Raw genomic sequence first — 19,664 nt, 5'->3', positions numbered from 1 at the left:
TTTGAGGGTCATTTCCCTTAAGCAATCGCAAACTATGCACCTATTTTGTTTCAATATCCATCAACATCCAGATATTTGCAGTGGACAGTTAGGTATCCTTCATAAGGGAGCTCTGTTATTGCTGATTTTCTTTCTATGCATTCAAGTTGGCTTTCCCAACCTTTGGCAACCTGATTCTTTGAGTGAATGAAGCTGGAAATGATGGATCCACAAGCACATCCTGACTTTGAGGCTGGATTCCCCAGCAAGATGAATTGACTACATGCCTTTTTACCTTAATTGTACTCTTAGGTGCAATTTCCCCAAGACCAGACTTTTCAATTCAATGTAATTCAAGGCAATTTGAACCAATTGAAGTCAACTCAATAAACATTTATTAAGCACATTCTTTGTGCTGGTAAATTGAGATAGCAAGAGAATCTGCCCTTGAGGAGGCCATGTTCTATTAGAATTCATTGTAATTGAAGATGAATTTTACCTCTGCATACTCTAAATGATAATCCGTTCATGAGTTTTCAAAATAGTCAACACAGTATACACATCCTTGAGCATACAGGATCTTAATGGATGACAATTTTCTCATGTACATGAATAAATGGAATATAACCCTGTTTTCCTTCCTGGCTTGTCCATTACCCATCATTTTATTTTTTCTTTAATTCAAAGCAGAAGCAGAAACAGGATTTATCTTCTTCCAGTATGGACCAAGTGACAGTTGCCATTTCATGCTAGTTGGAAGAAGTTGACGAACATTTCAGGCCATTTCTTAGACATAGGAAGATGATATCTGCGTATAAAATGGATCTGATATAAAATAAATAGATGTAAAAATCTAGTAGTTTATACAGAGTATAGTGTAAAAAGGAAAGCATGGATTGTACCATATAATAATCATCACATTCAAGTGAATACCTACTGTGTGTAAGACATTGCTTATGTATGACTTTTCTCATAATGATTAGATTTTAATTATATAAGATTGATGAGACAATCCGCTAGAGATGAATGCTATAACATTGAAAGAGGAAAGGTTAACAATTTAGATGTAGATTTGGCGCCATTCACTATTGGAATTAGCAAGTCTGCATCTGCTTTTAAGACATTACACTCACATTCTATCACCAATAGTAACACCTCTCCCCATATGGTCTGGTCCATCATCCAGTGTCTTTGAGTTCCAATTGTTTTCTTTGGCTCTGAGGAAAAGGATCCTAAGGTCAGATAGTTCATTTTATATATGAGAACTTCAATCATGTCCTGTTAAAAAGAGGAAACTAATCTTGTTAGTAGCATGACTTTCCTTGGCAGTCTGATGAAAGCTATGGATCCTTTCTCAGTCTAATATTTTTAAATACACAAAATGGAATATATATGTTTACAATGGAAATACATTTTATTAAAATGCAATTATACATTTAAGTGCACATCTATTATTCATGTGTACATGCACACATATATATACTCATATATATATATATATACATCATATATAATATATGTTTGCATATGTATATGTGTATGTTCATGGACTCCAAATTAAGAACCCCTCATCTATGGCAAATAATATCAAGATTAATAGAAACCAATCTAATAGTTGGTAGATTGTAAATTCAATTGAACACTTGATTTGATCTTTAGGCAGTTAATTCAATTTTGATTTGTCTTTGGGAGGACTTAAGGCCACACAGTAACTTCCCCCTTTGAAGTAAATTCACAGTGATTTAGACTCTTTGTTTACTCCTTTATTAGGATTCCCCTGATATTTTTTTTTATTAGGATCTGGTTACTTTTATAATAAAACTTCCTGAGCTTAAGCAGAAACTTTCCTTAACATATGCAGAAAAGAGATGAAGTTAAAAACTCTACTGCCTCAAATTCTGAAAGAGAGCCACATTTTTTAATGGTTTTGACTACTTGATCCTTTAAATATCAGTGTAGTTGTGACTATAACAATATGTAGGATGGCATAGCAATAAGTAGTGTTTTAGCAGATAAAGAAAAAAGGTAAAAAAAAACCTAGGTTAGTTGATGTCTATTCTCTACTCTTGATACATAAAAGTTCCATCTTATTTGAGAATAAGAAGAGAGAATTGACAAATTTTAGCCATAACTCATATAACGTTTTCTCTACCTAGTTCCCAACTCTTCTAGATTCATTAAATTGGTTGACATATTTGTTGACATTTGAATAATCTACATAATCATTAAGAGATTTCAATCATTACATGATAGAGTACCCCACTGGCACTCTACCAACCAGTCTCTCTCTCTCTCTCTCTCTCTCTCTCTGTCTCTCTCTCTCTCTCTCTCTCTTCTCTCTCTCTCTCTCTCTCTCGATCTCTCTTCTCTCTCTCTCTCTCTCTCTCTCTCTCTTCTCTCTTTCTCTTCTCTCTCTCTTTCTCTCTCGTCTTCTCTCTCTCTCTCTCTCTCTCTCTCTCTCCTCTCTCTCTCTCTCTTTCTCTCTCTCTCTCTCTCTCTTCTTCATCTCTCTCTCTCTCTCTCTCTCTCTCTCTCTCTCTCTCTCTCTTTCTCTCTCTCTCTCCCTCTCTCTTGTTCTCTTTTTCTTTTTCTCAAATCGTACCCTAATTGGAAAATTACATGACTTCAACAACACAAGTGTCCACCACTGAAACTTTACAAATTGAAGAATTACTGTGTTTTCTTATCCAATTTTATTAACTTTCATTAACTCTAGTTAAAAGTTAAGTTTACTGGAATTTTCTGCTTAAAAGACTACTATAGTTGTTCTTGGGACTTCTGACTCTCATTCTCAGGTTTGATGCTTAGAGCTTGTGAGATATTAGACAAAGTACTGCCTACTCTAAACCACATTTTGCCCTTCTATTAAAGGAACAATTCACTAGATCTAGATGATTATTAAATGATCACTAAGGTTACTTTCCATTTGTAACACTTATGAATCATTGGTGTGGAAATGACTTTGAGTTGAATTTGCTATATCATGCTTCCAGTCACATAGAAACAAGTAATGTAATTTCACTACAAAGATTCCTCTAATCCAAGAAGATTTCAAAGACAACAAAATGATTACTCAAGCAAAGCATTTTGGAAAGAATGGATGTGTATTGGGGAACTTCCAACTTGTAGAATACTAAACATTCATACATCTTAACAGTGACACAGGGTCAATATGCTGTGGAAAAAATTGCAAAGAATTATTTTTTTTCCTGTCCAATATCTTCCATCAAGAATATTTCTTTTGCTGTTTAGTTCCCATGGAAGTGTGGTAAAAGTGAGGCATTATTGAAATTGAATAACCATCCCAAAGCCAGCCATACTTAAGGATCCATTGCTGTTCTCAATGTCTCACTCCAAGTCAATAAGAGAACAAAAGCTTAAAGTTTTTCATTTTGGCCCAGATTATGATATTGTGCTTCTGTAAATTCAACAATGTTATCAGAGACCTTTTTCATTAATATAATCAGGAAAAGAACCCCATTCATTTACTTTACCTGACATAATGCAACTGTAATGATGGCTCATTTCAGGACTTTGATCACTTTTTTTTTCTAGGTAAGACCTGACTAGCTTACTTAAAGAGGGAACAAGAAAACTATACTTGGATCTCCTAGGTACCAAAGCAATGAGATGCTAATTATGGATTTTACAAGCACTTCCAATTGCTGTTAAACCACTCTTTACCCTCTACTAAGCCCTTCGATTATATTGATATTTGGAATTATTCATAAATTCAAGATTTTGGCAGTGTGGAACCTAACCCCCCTTACACAGGTCCTAAGTGGTCTGATATTAATAGCCTAGACCTCTTGAGTTTCAACAGTTTCAACAAACATCACTCTATTTGGTGACTAAGATTGGTGATGGTTCTTCATATACCTAGGGAGACTAGGCATTGGATAATAGAAGTACAATCTAACCATGCTCAGCCAATATTAATTTTTATAGATCAGTTGAAACTGTCAAGACATATTATACTCTATTGGCAGATCAGAGCCATCTCCATGTTATGAATGTGTATGAGAAAAATACTTTAGTGAAATTAATTTGGAATATTAAAAAATGTATGGTTACGAAAGCAAATACTTTTATGATCAGAAGATCATCTTATCCTTCTTACTTCCAGTTTTGTTTATACATGTAACCTCGAGCCTCTTATAGTATATCCTCATTTCCACAAGAACCACTCTACAGATTAAATAATGCTACCTTGGTCCCTGCATAGGAGCTAGGTTTACAAGAGAAGAAGTGTTGGCAGAGATATTAAGGAGCTTTGAAAGTTACTGACCAAAAAGCAGGCAGACATACTCTATCGGGATTATTTTTTTTTTTAAATCATCTTTAACACTAATCACATTTCCCAAAGTACTTAATGGGCAAGATGCTTCCAAGTCCAGAGGTGACATAAAATGTCATAATCAATGTCATTTGGGGGGTATGAATTTGGTGCAATTGATTAGTTTGTTATAGCATATGGCAACTGTTGGATTAGTCCAGTGTAAGCAGTGCAGCCTACATCAATGCCCGTATACTTGTCATTTGAGCATCTTTTATTCAATGTGCTTCCTTATTAATTTATCGTATTTGCATTGATGTACCTTCTAAGTAAAACAATTATTTTGCTCTATTTAGCAACATTGACTGATTATGTGTATGTTGGCTGCACTGAGTAATATTTGTGGATTTTCCAGTGTAATATTCAATGACTGTTGAACATCATGAAATATGTTTATTGATCCTTCCTTCACAAAGGTTTGAAGTGTGCTTATATATTTTTTGTTTGCCTTTGTGGATTTATGAAGATTATGAAATGAAATGATATAAAAAGTAGAGCAAATCTAGCTTATAGTGGTGGGCTTCCACCATGCCGGTCAAGTACATGTACATGTGTGAAAACAAAGACACAAAATTGATACCTCTGACTGCAGGTGACTCTTGAAGATCAATTATTCAATAGACATTTATTAAGCACCTACTATGTGCCAGGCACTGTGCTAAACACTGGGGATTAAAAAAAAGGTAAAAGATAAGCCCTGCCTTCAAAGAGCTTATGATCTAATATTTAAAACCAGAAGCCACATTCTCTAACTAGACTCAGAAGTCAGTACTAGGCATCACATCATCAAAAGATCCCAAAGCAAGCCATCAGATTCCCTGAACAACATGTTTTTTTCTATAAATGGACCAATAAAATGCACTAGCACTTTAATAGAGAAATTTTCATATCCCTATGCAGACTAAGGAAACTGAGAACTTTCTGCATTATATGAGCCACCTGAGAAAATAGGCATGCTTCATCAAGCTGAGAAGATTCTATATCTCTTTGCCTTTCCTTTATGATTAAACTAATCTGTATTTTATTCAACTCTTGTGAATAAATAATAGCAATCAATAGATCAGTCCATATACAATATCCAGAGGATAGTAGACGAGTGAGGTTTTTTGTTTTTTGTTTTTCATTTATGACTTTTGGCAATAGTACATAGAGTACTCCAGTTTTATTTGGATGGAGAGCTCCAGTTGTATTTGCATAGATAATATTTAATCCATATACTAGATGGTGGGAGAGCTCCAGTTGTATTTGCATAGATAGTCTTTAATCCATATACTGGATGTTAGGAGAGCTCCAGTTGTATTTGCATAGATAGTCTTTAATCCATATACTGGAGGGTAGGAGAGCTCCAGTTGTATTTGTATAGATAGTCTTTAATCCATAAAATGAATGGAAAAAATGCACAAGCCATCCTCAGTAGGACTAAGACTCAGAAAGAAATGTCTGTTCATTCACAGCATTTCTCTTTGTATTAATATTAGAGTTCAAATTCCAAATAGATGTCCTTTTTTTTTTTTTTTTTTTTTTTTTTTTTACAATGGTACAAGTATCTATTGAAATTGATCTTTTTAAGCAAATTACTAAATAGGGATTCAGGAATATGACCTATCTAACAGCAACCTCCACTTACAACTAAGATACCAAACCAAGAAATGTATTTTTTTTTCTTTAAAAGAGGTAATATCCATCAATTTTAACATACACATCTTTGACATTTTGAAATGGACATATGGATGATAATAAGTTTCTGTCATTGGTAGATAATGGTATCAAGGTATGGTAAGCATTCCCATGATATCAAAGAAAGTCATTTTTTTCTATCTCTTTTGAAGATTAGTATCAGTGTGCATTACTACTATAAAAAGATTTTATGTTGACCCAAATTTCCCCTAGCTCCTATGCTAAAGTCTGGTTTTAAGTTTGACTACTTTGGGAGCAATATTGGATCTTGTGGGTCTCTAGGATACTGTAGAGAAAATTTGCTTCTGAGAAAATTAAAACAAGAAGCGGGTACATTTTGTCTGAAAGTCTAATAGTAGTTACCTTTATGTTGTACTAGTTGGGAGTCCACTTCTACTATATACAAGTATCTATCTATCCATTCATCCTTCCTTCTACTCATCGATCTGACCATTTTAAATTTATATCCTTGCCCTTTTTCTTAATTAAGAATAAAAATGTACATGATCAAATCAACCTGTTAATTACAAAAGATGTCTGAGGCAAAAAGACAAATTTAACTTCAAAGATGGAGGATAAGTGGCAATATCAAGAATGATTATACCACCACAAGCCAACCCATTCAATCCCAAATGTCCATTACATTTAGCTCCAATGGTAGCTAAAGATCTATAATGGACATATTCTACATATTGATGTATAGGACTCTTTCATTGACAAATGGCAAAATAAAACAGCTTTTAACAGATCTTTTTTCAGACATAAATTTATGATAAAGTGATGTCTCTGACATGGAAAGATCATCAGTCTAACTGATATTTCAGTCAGCATACAGCCTGCTGTTATAATTTATGACACCCATATTCTTACAAATAAGTGCATCTACAGTCATAGAGCCATATTGACTTTACCAATTAATTGATTTCACTCAAGCTCTACAGGAGGTTTTACTGACTACAGTGACCAAGAATCTCAGTGTCATGTCATTAGAGATGTTCCTCAATGCTGCAACAGAGACTATGCTGTGTAATTCTGTGAACACAAAACCATCACAAACTACAAATTGGCATTTCCAATCCAACTTAGATACCCCTCAGCTCAAAATTATACTTATTTTGTTGTTTTATTGGTGGGAATAAAATGGATGTGCTTTACAATGAGGACATTAAAAACAGTCATGTGCCTGCAATGATCAGAATGTCAAACTATAATTCAGTAAATTTGCAAATCTGGAAAATTTCCTGTCACTCTAATGATGGATGCATTCTACAATAGCCCAGTCTTACTGTGTCATTTTTAACTTTATATATTACATGTATCATTTTCTCTAGTCATCATGTTTTACTGAGTTATATTTTGTGGCTAACTAGAATCTTGAGAAAGAAAAAAAGTACACATAGTTCTCTTCTGAATTCCCTGTAAATGAATCAGAAACAAGAAAGTAGTTGCAAAAACAGAAACTGCTGTAGACAAATGTTATCAAGCATACCACTGCTTTCAAACAAGATCACAACTTTTGTTGCACTTTAAAGCTACGATAAGGAAGAAGGTACCTGTCTGAAAAACTTAACAAATAAAGAAACAAAGTCCCAAGCTTCCCTGGATTTTGGCACTTCTGACAAATTCAGGCAATTGGCATTAATTTGTCCAACGTTTGATCTGTGTATTTAGTTTTCCTTAGTTTTTAGACTATATCTGAGATTTTTAAAATCCTAAGAAATGATCTTTGAGATTACCAATCTTATTTGTACCCATAGTTGTTTCTCTCAGTCAGAGACTATCCTGTATGATTTAAGCTTGGATGAAGTGCCCATTAGAAATGTCATCAATTTAATGTGAACAAAGACACTGAAGTCATTTACTCAGACCTTTGTCATTTACTCAGATCTCAAATTAGTTATGTAGCCTTGCAGTAAGGCTTATCATTTGAATATGCACATGTATTAATAATGTAATGAAGCATGGATATTTCTAAAACACATTAATATCATTCACCATGTATTTGGATGCTCTATATGACATTTTAAAAATCAAGGTTGAATTTGGGCATTAGGAATAAGAGCCTTCCTCTTCTTAGCAGAGGAATCAAATTCTTCAAGATCTGAGAGCAATTCAACAGTGAGACTCTTGATACCTTTACCAGACAATCTTCTGCAATATAACAAGGGTAATTTTTAAAAGTCCACTGAAAACTCATTATAATCATTTCCAGTTGTTTTCAATTCACCTGTCCTTTATAGCTTTTACCTGTCCTTGTCATTTGATCTCCAGGAAGTCAGTGTCACTAGATCTTTAACTAATGACACTCTATCCATGCCTTTTATATGGAGATATATTCTCTAGATACTTCCAGCAAGCTGATTAGATAGTCAAAGAAAGTAATTCATTCCTAGAGATGACTAAAATATCACGTAAATGATCAGTAAAACCTCAAACCATGATTATGATTGCACTAGGAAAAATGAATGAAAAATGCCATGGGTATTTTGTTTTGTTTGCTTGTTTGTTTAAGGTTCTTTTATTGCAAGAATCATAATCAAACCTATGTTTTATGCAAAATAAAGTCAAGCTAAGAGACATATTTAATATTATGTACTGTATACTGAATATTTTAGTATAGCTAAATAATTTTCAATCACCAGAACAACTTTCTGAGTTTTAGCTACTTACTTGGTGGCATCTAGGTACTATATAAAGTTTCTGGATCTGGTGTGAAGAGCAAGAAGGAAAAAAAAAAAAGAGAACCTTTTGACTATAAATCATTGGTTACATAATTTAACATTTCCAAATATGGAGTTATCAAAACAGTTAGATATTTAAGGCCTCAAAAAAGAGACATGATTCGGAGTAATTTAAGGTTTGGGCATTAAATTTAAGAGATCAAGATCCAAGTTGTCCCTATATCATATTCTGAATGCTTGACCATATAATAGCTTAAATTTATATAGCATCTAATATGTCCCAGGCCATGTATTAAATGCTTCACAATTATTTTTATCTCATTTGATTTTCACAACAATTTTGGGATATGGGATATTATCCTGGATTGTCATCCTGGATAAGGAAACTGAGGCAAACAGCTTCTTTTATGCAAAGGATCACACAGCTACTAAGTGTCTGTGACTGAATTTTAACTCATGTCTTCCCAACTCCAGGCCTGGTGCTCTACCCACTGTGTTATCCAACTTCACTTACTCTCTAAATATTTAGACAACTATTTAAAACTATAAATTATATGGTAATTGTCAATCAGAGGAACTGGATTATCAAGATTTACTCACACCAATGAAATGACAGTTTTGGGGGCAAAAATATAATTTAATGCAATCAAAATTTAATAGAGTCAGTACAAGGATACAAATAAATCAGGTATTATGCTCTTGAAGCTTCCAATATATATGGATACTTGAGCACAGTTTCTTTTTATCTTCTTCCTTCCTTCCTTCCTTCCTTCCTTCCTTCCTTCCTTCCTTCCTTCCTTCCTTCCTCCCTCCCTCCCTCCCTCCCTCCCTCCCTCCCTCCCTCTCTTTCTTTCTTTCTTTCTTTCTTTCTTTCTTTCTTTCTTTCTTTCTTTCTTTCTTTCTTTCTTTCTTTCTTTCTTTCTTTCTTTCTTTCTTTTCTTCCTTCCTTCCTTCCTTCCTTCCTTCCTTCCTTCCTTCCTACAAGCGGTCCATGTACAAAACATTTCAGTGATACTTTAAATATATGTTAGTGGACTCTGATTGAAATGTTAATGGTCTATTCCCACTTCAAGTCCTTTGGTGATTTCCTTGAGTCAGAAACATTTTCTTCCTGTGTCTCTGATGCCACATCACACATACCCCAACTTATCAGCAGAACTGATTCCTCACAAAACAGGAAATCTCTCAATAAAGTAAAGAATGACAGACAAGGTCACAAAGGCATACTTTATTTTTAACTAAATTTGAAATTGGAAGGATTCAGGTATTTTCCCTTACTCTTTCTTATATAGGATCAAGTTTATTTTTCTGTCCCCAGAATATTTTCAGATAAATAAATCAATCAATCTTTGTCTCTACTTTTACATAGATTATGAGTGTTTTTACATACGGAATAAAATAGTCTTTCTGTTTACATATGATATATATTTCTATAGAGCACTCATTTGCAAAATTAGTATTTTTGTCTCATGTATTCCCTTTATACTGCCTTTCACTATAATATCAATAATAAAGAAAAACAAAGTTAATATATTGATAATGGAAAGGAAGAATAGGTTGTAGGGTGTGTTTCCCATACAAGAAGAATTTTATTAGAGAGTCAATCTTACTTAGTTTCCTTTTTTTTTTTTCTTTCTTCCCTTGTTCCTGTCTTTTTTACTTTCTTTCTCCCTTTCTTTTTTCTTTTTCTTTCTTTCATTCTTTCTCTTTCTCTCCTTTTCTTTTTCTTCCTTTCTTCCATATTTTCTCCCTTCCTCCCTCTGTCTTTATCTCCCTTTCCTCCAATTCATTCCTTCCTTCCTTTCTTTCTCTCTTCTTTCTTTTTACTTCTTCCTTCATTCTTTCCTTCTTCCCTTTCTCTTTCTCCTTTTCCCCTTCTTTCCTTCTTCCTACCTTTACACTATTCTTTCTTCTTCTTTTCCTATGCTTCCTTTCTCTCTTTGTCTTTTTCTTTGCTCCCTCCTTCTCTCTCTTCTTTATTTAATTCCTTTGAACTTTATTTTCTTAATGTCCTTCAACTACTTATCTGTAAAACATTGTTGATAGCATTTTATGGCTTCCTTTGTATTGTGATATTAAAATATGATAGCAACAAAAACAATAATACTGCAAAAACTTATTTTTGACATGTCATTAAGCCTAAAGAAGCTTTTGTTTTAGTTTGTTAAAGTATAATGACTGAAATTATGTATCATTTTATAATTGGCAAAGATGTAGTTTTGTCATCTCATTTGATACTCCCTAAATGTCCTTGTGAGACAGATACTACAGAAACCAAGATATCTATTTTAGAGATGTAGCAAGTAAGGCTCAGAAAGTAGCAACTTATTTCCTCATGATTTGAAGATCAATAAAATGTTACATGCATAATAAAGACAGGTCTTTCTAGGGACATATATTTCTACATATATTAATCCTTACAACTCTTTAGAATTTAGCACCACTTGAATCACTAATAAATAAGGCCTGGTATTTGGATAACTAAGAGATATTATTACTACTGCATTTCAAAGCAAAAATCAGGTTCTTGTTTACCTTAGGATAACATGAATTTAGTATGTGTAATGGCAGGCGTGGGCATGGTAAAGAACAGAATGGTCTCAATATTCTCGTGCTAATTGATTAACTGTGCTAGATTCTAAAAAATATATAAAGACAGAAAATGACATAGATTTTAGTTAAGATATAGCTTGAAAACAAGATTGCAGAGGGAGAATCTCACTAGAGAAACCCATTCAGCTTACATTTAGTTCTATTCAATTCAACAAGTATTTATTAATCTTCTAGTATGTAAACAACTATTGGTCAAGTAGATATGATAATGATTAGAACAGTAGGCCTTGAGTTAGGAAGAACTGAATTCATGTTTGGTCTTAGACCCTTTACTACTTAGACCCTAGGCATGTTACTGAACTCTGTTTCCCTTACTTTTCTTCTAAGTAAAAATGAGCTAGAGAAGGAAATGGGAAACCATTTCAGTATCTTTGCCAAGAAAACTTCAAAATGGGTCTTGAAGTATCAGACATGAATCAAAAATAATTAAACAATAACCAATAACAGCTAGTGTTCAAGGTGAATTTAAAGACAAAAATAAAAATGTGTCTGCCCTCCACAAACTTACAGTCTTCTGGAAGAAAACAATACATATATAAATAATAAATATGAGGTAATGTCAAAAATGAGAAAGGGCTAAATAATTTGGGTTTAGGTAGGAAAGTTTTTGTCTAGATTTCTAGTCTCTCTCCTTTGGTATTCCATTTAATTTTAAAAAGGAAAGCAATGTAAATTTCTACTACTGAATTATCCCACTGGGGACACATCTCTGAAACATTCTCAAATACCTAATACAGTCCACAATCCAGAAATTCTTTTACTAAAGATTTTCAAAGAATGAAGAATTATAAAAAAACCCAACATATTTTATAGTAATTTACTAATCATTCAGAAAGTAACATTTATTAATCATCCAGAAATTAGCAGAATGAGCCCAGGCATTTGAATGTGAGCAGAATAAGATGAGGGACATGACAGGGAGAAACTAAGCAGCAATTCTGTACTTTTGCCCAAAATTTGCAAAGCATACTTAATTTTATGGTACCATTAACTCAGAGAAGCATGAGAAAGGGGAAGGGTTAGAGTGAACTTAATATACAAAATTCTTCCACATTAAGTCAGAAATGAGCCTTTGCTTAGAGATTTGCTTTAAGGATGTGGGTTAAAACAATTTGGCTGAATAGTTGATACTTGTCAATATATAAAAATATTAAACTTAAAACCAGTCTTAGAAAGAATTCTTTTGCTAAGACTCAAACCAATATGTTAGGTAAATAATTTTAGTATTTCCTAAAATGTTTAGGTTTTTTTTTTTCACCAGATACAGCTGGATGCAATAGTTTGTTTCAGTGAACTGTGTGATGTTTTGTCTGCTTTTTAACATACAAGGGTTTGGTGTGCACCATTCCATGTATAGCCTGGGTGGGATGAAATGCCTGTCTCTGTCTGTCTCTTTCTTTGTCTACTTTTCTTTCTTTGTGTCTTATCTCTCTGTCTCTGTGTCTTACACTGTCTTTATCTTTCTACCTCTCTATCTCTCTGTCCTGCTACTTTTCCCTTTTCATTCCCATTCTAGATTCCAAGAATTATGAACCATCCCATTCAAGAAAATTAAATAAAAAATGAAATAATTAACCTTATATTGCTATAGCTCTAACATTACCAAAATACTTGTGAGTAATAAAATCGAAGAGAGTCTACATAGACTCAACAGAGTTAATTCCAGCTTATTCTTTTGCATGGGCCTTGTGATCCTGAGGAAGCAATTTATTCTTTGTGTCTAGTAAACTATTGGAACTGTAGCTTGAAAAACATGGCTGAACTGATTAGTAGAAGGAGAATCCTCACCAGTGCTTTCCTACACTCCTGGTATTATAGTTCCAAACAACAAAATAACAAAAACAAATGCTTTAATATATATCATTTTATTTAGTATGTAAGGAATCTGCTTGGAAAAGAGAATATCACTCAGTGTCAGGAATTTTTTTTACCCTAACCCTACTTCTTCAATCCTGGACAAGTCACATAATTTCTTTCAGGATCATGACTCTAAAAACAGATCTCTCAGTTATAGACAAAGATTTTCTGACTTGGTGGAAAGAAAACACTGTGAATTCTTGATGCATATAATAGATACTCAGTCTTGTGGGGGCTTGAAAGAATCCTAGAAGTTATGTTTTCCAATCTCTTCATTTTACATATGTGGAAACTGAGGATTAGATAATTTGTATCCTACCCAATGTGAAGCAAGTAGTAAGTAACAGATAAAGGATTCAATCTCTAGCTCTCTGAATTCACATCAAATATGTTTAACTCTTCTAACTACTGGATTTAGTTATTCCTCCTCTTCTTTCTCTCCTTTATGGTTAGAAGACTGTGGCAGAGAGAGTTAAAGGACTTCCCTAAAGCCACATGGTAGTTACAGAAGACATATTTCCTAGTTTGAGATGATAATTTTTCTTTCTCTTTTTTCCTCATTAAATTTTCTTGCTCATTATGAACTACAAATGTCAATAAATATGAGCATTTCAACATAATAGAAGAAAAGAAAATATTATATAGGAAACTCTAACTTTCCATACAACTGTTTTTTGTTTAGTTTATATTAAATTTCACTCATAACAAAATTTGATCTGCTTTCCATAGTTTTTCTGAGCACCCCTTATTTTCTTTTGCTTATTTTACATATTTCACTGACACTTTCTTCTTTTTTAGAAAAGTGTAATCACTTGTAACCAAAGCAAATTACCTCCTATGTTCCCACCTTCAAAGGATTGTCCAGATATCCCTTGTAGCATAAAGCTATCTCTAAACAAACTAAAACAACATATTGTTCTTATCTGAAAGATATACAGATATTATATATGTGTGTGTTTGTGTACCTGTATGCATATATGTGAATCTCTATGCATATAAAATTATATATACATATATGCATGTATATATACAAATGTATACAGATGCCCAACTAGGTCAGAAATGAGTATGTATATACACATATGTGTGAATATATGTATATATGTGCATATACATATAAACATAGATGCGTGTAGATATACAAAATACATATATCATATATGCACATATACGGAGTCAATGTTTCTATATGGGCAAATATATGTATGCATGTTTTGTATCTGTGCATATATGTATATCTGTTCATATAAATATATAGATCTATTTGCCCTTCTGATTCATCTATCTGCAAAAACATGAAAATTATGCTTAATCATTAGTCTATTGAAGTCATAATTAGTCATTGCCTTGATCAGAATTTATCTTCTGAAGTTTTTTTTTTTTTCATTTTCACACTTATGAATCTTTTCAAAGAATTGAAATATGGTCCACAGTTCTTCGATTTCAAAATTTGATTGAATTACAAAAGATGCTCTGTTTTATTACTTCTAACCTTGGAAATAACCCATTCCTACATAAACAGAGGATCAAGTAGAATTGGATCTAGAAAAGAGCTCTTTTTCTTTGTCTTGTTTTCTTGAGGAGGATGAATGGCAGCCATATTTGTCAACATCTTATCTTAGAATTAACACAAGCATTTGAGAATGAACAAAAATGAGCAATGTCACTAGAGCAATCCAACCAGTGATCTTTAAATTTTGGCCAAGAAACTAGAAGGCATTCTTAATTTTATAGTATCATACATAGCTCAATGTTGGGTGGTGTGGGGAAAGGTTAATATATACAATTATGGTAAACTAGGTCAAGGATGTGACTACATGACTTTTGCTTTGAATGTTCGTCTTTTGCTAGAATGAAGGGACCATCTTCTCTGCACGCTTGTTTAAACAGAACTTTCCTCTCACTTCTCAAAGGATAAAGGCTGAAACCTGAATAAAGTGTCTATTCTCTCTCTCTCTCTCTCTCTCTCTCTCTCTCTCTCTCTCTCTCTCTCTCTCTGTCTCTCTGTGTCTGTCTGTCTGTCTGTCTGTCTGTCTCTCTCTCTGCGTCTGTCTGTCTGTCTGTCTGTCTGTCTCTGTCTGTCTCTCTGCGTCTGTCTGTCTGTCTCTCTCTTTCTCTCTCTCTCTCTCTCTCTCTCTCTCTCTCTCTCTCTCTCTCTCTCTCTCTCTCTCTCTGTTTTTCTTAATCATGAAAGTGCCTTAATGTACTCAGACAGATTGATGAATGAGGTGCCTAACTGTCTCTAGCACACATAAAAAATGATACTACTCTGACCATTTGCAAATTTAAACAAATTAACAACCTGGATGCCACTGGAATGAGTTCACGTGCTTACCAGAGTGAGGGTTAAATGGAAGATAATATCTAAATCCCAGATAACATCTATTTGGTAGCATGAAGAGATCATTTCTTCTAATTAGAAACCAGAAAACAAAAAAAATGGGTTTGATTGTAGCTGAATCAGTAAGGATCAGTTGTCTGTGTTGTATGCTATTTTTTTCCTCCCAAATGAACAAACTCAATAAATACCTCCTTCACATCCATAAGAGTTGAGTTTTTCCCTCTCACATAATCAGGTGGGTGCTCCAATCATATATAAATGCCTAGTTCTGGACAAAGCTATATAATGGGGATGAGTAATGAGTACTCTATTCCTCCCTTCCCACTTTGGAGAGTTTTCTTTCTAGACATGACAAAAAAGGGGGCAGCTAAGGGTGAGTCTGAAGTCAGGAAGATTCATCTCATTCATAGGCTCAAATCTGACCTCAGACACTTACCAGTCTGTGTGATTCTGAACAAATCAATAAACCCTGTTTGCCTCAGTTTCCTCATGTATAAAATGAGTTGGAAAAGAATATGTCAAACTACCCTAGTATCTTTTCAAAAAATCCACATGGGGATTACAAAGACATTTGAAAAAGACTAAACAACAAAAAATATCACAAAGAAGAATATAAAAGATAAAATTTTTTTTCCAGAACTGAATTATTTTGAGATAAAAATAATAAAGGGACCCAGATGTCAAAGAAACTAAAAGGTCAATTATAGGAACCCTCCATCCTCCATAAAATTAAAAGAATTAACTTATTTATATTACTTGATCTAATCCAAAAGGCATTTTATCCTCTTTCTATATGTGAGGTTCTAAAGAATGCAGATAGATAGATAGATAGATAGATAGATAGATAGATAGATAGATAGACAGATAGATAGATAAATATAGATATAGATATAGAGAGAGACATAGAGACATAGAGACAAAGAGAGAGACAGAAAAACAGAGACAGAGAAAGACAAAGAGACATACACACAACAGAGAGAGACACACAGAGACAGACAGACAGACAGACAAAATCAGTTTTTCCCTCTTGAAGCTTAATCCATTGAGGGATACATATAGACAGATATATGACTATTCCAAAGTCAGAACACAGTAACAAAAACAAGAAGAAAAGAGAGTTCTTCAAGGAAATGAACTAAATTTTTAATGAAAGCAAAGACTATAAGAAGTAAAGGGAAAGGAGGAATTCATTTCAGATACAGGGAACAGCCTGTGCAAATGCACCACAGATGGTAGATGGATGCCATATTTGAGAAATTGCAAGTAGGCTAGTATAGCTGGTATTGCGATTGCATGAAAAGGAACAGTGAATGAATGAGCAAATGAATGAAAAACAAAACATTTATTAAGCAGTTACTATATTCAAAGCAATGTTTTAAGTCCTGGGAATAGGAAGTAGGAAAACAATGAAAAATAAGCTTGGAAAGATGGGGATGTTCCTGATTATAAGACAAAATATGAAAACAGGAATCCAGTTGTAAAAAGAAAAAAACTGTTTTGGGATCTGACAATGTTTCTCTTGTCATACTAGCCAATTTTCCTTATATGTTTCACTTTGAATAATTGTATTTTTTATTCTTCCTGATGGCTATTGCATGCATAATACTCCTTAGATTTATAGAAAAAAAACCAAGAAGTTATATTTAATTTCCTTCCAAGTAGATATATGAAAGGATTGTCTACTTCCTTCAATTCTATTAACATCAAGTAAACACATACTAATTACAAGAGATCTTACAAAGTTAGCAAGATATAAAAGAAAGAATCTGAGGCTTAGATTCAGGAATAGTGTTAAAAATCCCAACTTTGGCACTTATGGGCAAGACCCTAAGTAACTTCCTAAGATGTATCTATATTAAGTCATATGTAGCTGGCCAAAGAACTTCTCACAATAAAAAATTTTAAAGATAGGAAAAATCTTAGATCCTTCCATCTATATGCATATTGTCTAAATATACAAGATTTAGGGAAGGTAGTTGGCACAGGGGATAGAATGCCAAACCTGGAAGGAAGTCAAGAAGACTCATCTCTACAAAATCTATCAAATCCAGTCTCAGACACTTACTAGTTATGAGATTCTAGACAAGTTATTTAACCCTGCTTGCTTTAGTCTCTTCATCAGTAGAGTGAACCAGAGAAGGAAATGGCAAACCACTTCAGTATTTTTGATAAGAAAACCCCAAAAAGGTCACGAAGAACTGAACAACAATATGTGATTTATGGATGAGAACTGCTCCCACCTTCTCCATATACTCTCTTATCTCATCACCACTGTAGCTCTCATCTGACAATCCTATTGGACAATATTTATTGGAAAGATGGCCAAGACTATCTCTCTTCAAAGCTATTTGAAAATAATGTGGAATTGGATAACTCTCAATCTGTAGATTAGACCAAATCTACTAAATAGCTTGTTCAAAATCAAGTTTACAAGTCCTTTGATTCAATTCATATCTACAACATTCCTAATAAGTCATTATCTAAACTGTGCTTGAAAACATACATTGAAAAAATCTTCTATTTCCAGAGTAATTTCTTTCTCCTTTAAATTATTCTCATCTGATGTCATTCTCATCATGATATATATGTATATATATACATATATATAGACATATATGTATATATGTATGCACATATATACATATATGCATATATATGTATAATATATGTGTACACACACACACACACAAACACAGTCATTCTTAGAAACCTTACTTTCCTTCAGGTTAGTTTAAGGGTCATATTAAGAGTCATAAGAAGTTATAAAACTTCTCTGTATCCATTCAGATGCTAGGACTACTCTCTAAAATGACCTTTCATATGCATTGTACCTCTATATGTACTATTCTCTCTCTTAATAGAATATAAGTTCTTAAAGGCCAGGTATTGTTTCCCTTTTAAATTAATAGCCACATAAGGGGCAGCTAGGTGGTGCAGTGGATAGAGTACCAGCCCTGAATTCAGGAGGACCCGAGTTCAAATCTAGTCTCAGACACTTAACACTTCCTAGCTGTGTGACCCTGGGCAAGTCACTTAACCCCAGCCTCAAAAAAAAAAAAATTAATAGCCACATCACTTTGTACAGTTCTCAAAAAAATTATGTTTATCTGATTGATAAATAGAATGGAATGTAAGCTCATTGAAAGTGGAAAGTTTCCTTTTTCTTTGTATATTCAGTTTTAGTATGGTATCTGCCACAGAGGAGAGCCGAAAAAATAATTATTGATTATTTTACAACTCAAGAATGAAGGGATCTGCATCTAGTGATTTTTCTGTTCCTAGAGAATTTCAAGAAAAGGCTAGATGAGCATATACCAGCAGTACCTTGGAGGATATTCTGCTTAACAATTTACCACACTAGAATATAAGCATCTTGAAGGTAGATACTAGTTAATTATTGTCTTTGTGTTTATAGCCCTTAGCACAGAATCTGATAGATAATTTTTTATTAATTTTATAATTATAACATTTTTGACAGTACATATGCATAGGTAATTTTTTTTTACATTATCCCTTGTACTCCCTTCTGTTCCGAATTTTTCCCCTCCTTCCCTCCAACCCCTCCCCTAAATGGCAGGCATTCCCATACATATTAAATATCTTATAGTATATCCTAGGTGTAGCGTGCCTCCTGTCAGTTACAATTACTAGTCTGTCCTAGGCCCAACAGAATACCTTTGACCACTGACCTTTGCTCCTCTGAGGCCTTCAAAAGTCTCTGGCCATGATCTCTTGAATCTATAGCTTAATAACTGGTAGCGCACTCAAGAACAGCCATGTGTAATCTTAAAAGCCTTTATTATATGTACTTACATAATGCCCTGACTGATGCCCTGACTTGTTGATTCCCGAGTGAACACCTGGTCAGAAGACCCATGTGTTCACTACCAAAATCCTTACCTCTTTTGGCTATCCATCTTGGCTTGGCCACCCGGGCTAGGGAGCCAGGGTAAAGAGTGCCAGGTTAAAAAGAGTGACTGCTGCCTGCAGTGGGCTTATAAAGGGCCTGTGAGGTCACACACACAGCCAATCAGGGAGAGAATCACCCATTAGGAAGCTATCTCCACATGGCCAAGATCCCACCTACAAGGCAGTCCTAATATCCACAGAAATTACTTCCGGGCCTCAATCTCCCTCTGCACTGTGGTGCTGTCCATTTAAAGGGCTCTTACACCTAGGT

Source organism: Sminthopsis crassicaudata, chromosome 3 (genome assembly GCF_048593235.1).
Source record: "Sminthopsis crassicaudata isolate SCR6 chromosome 3, ASM4859323v1, whole genome shotgun sequence".
Taxonomy (NCBI): domain Eukaryota; kingdom Metazoa; phylum Chordata; class Mammalia; order Dasyuromorphia; family Dasyuridae; genus Sminthopsis; species Sminthopsis crassicaudata.
Note: the sequence above shows the minus strand (reverse complement) of the source record.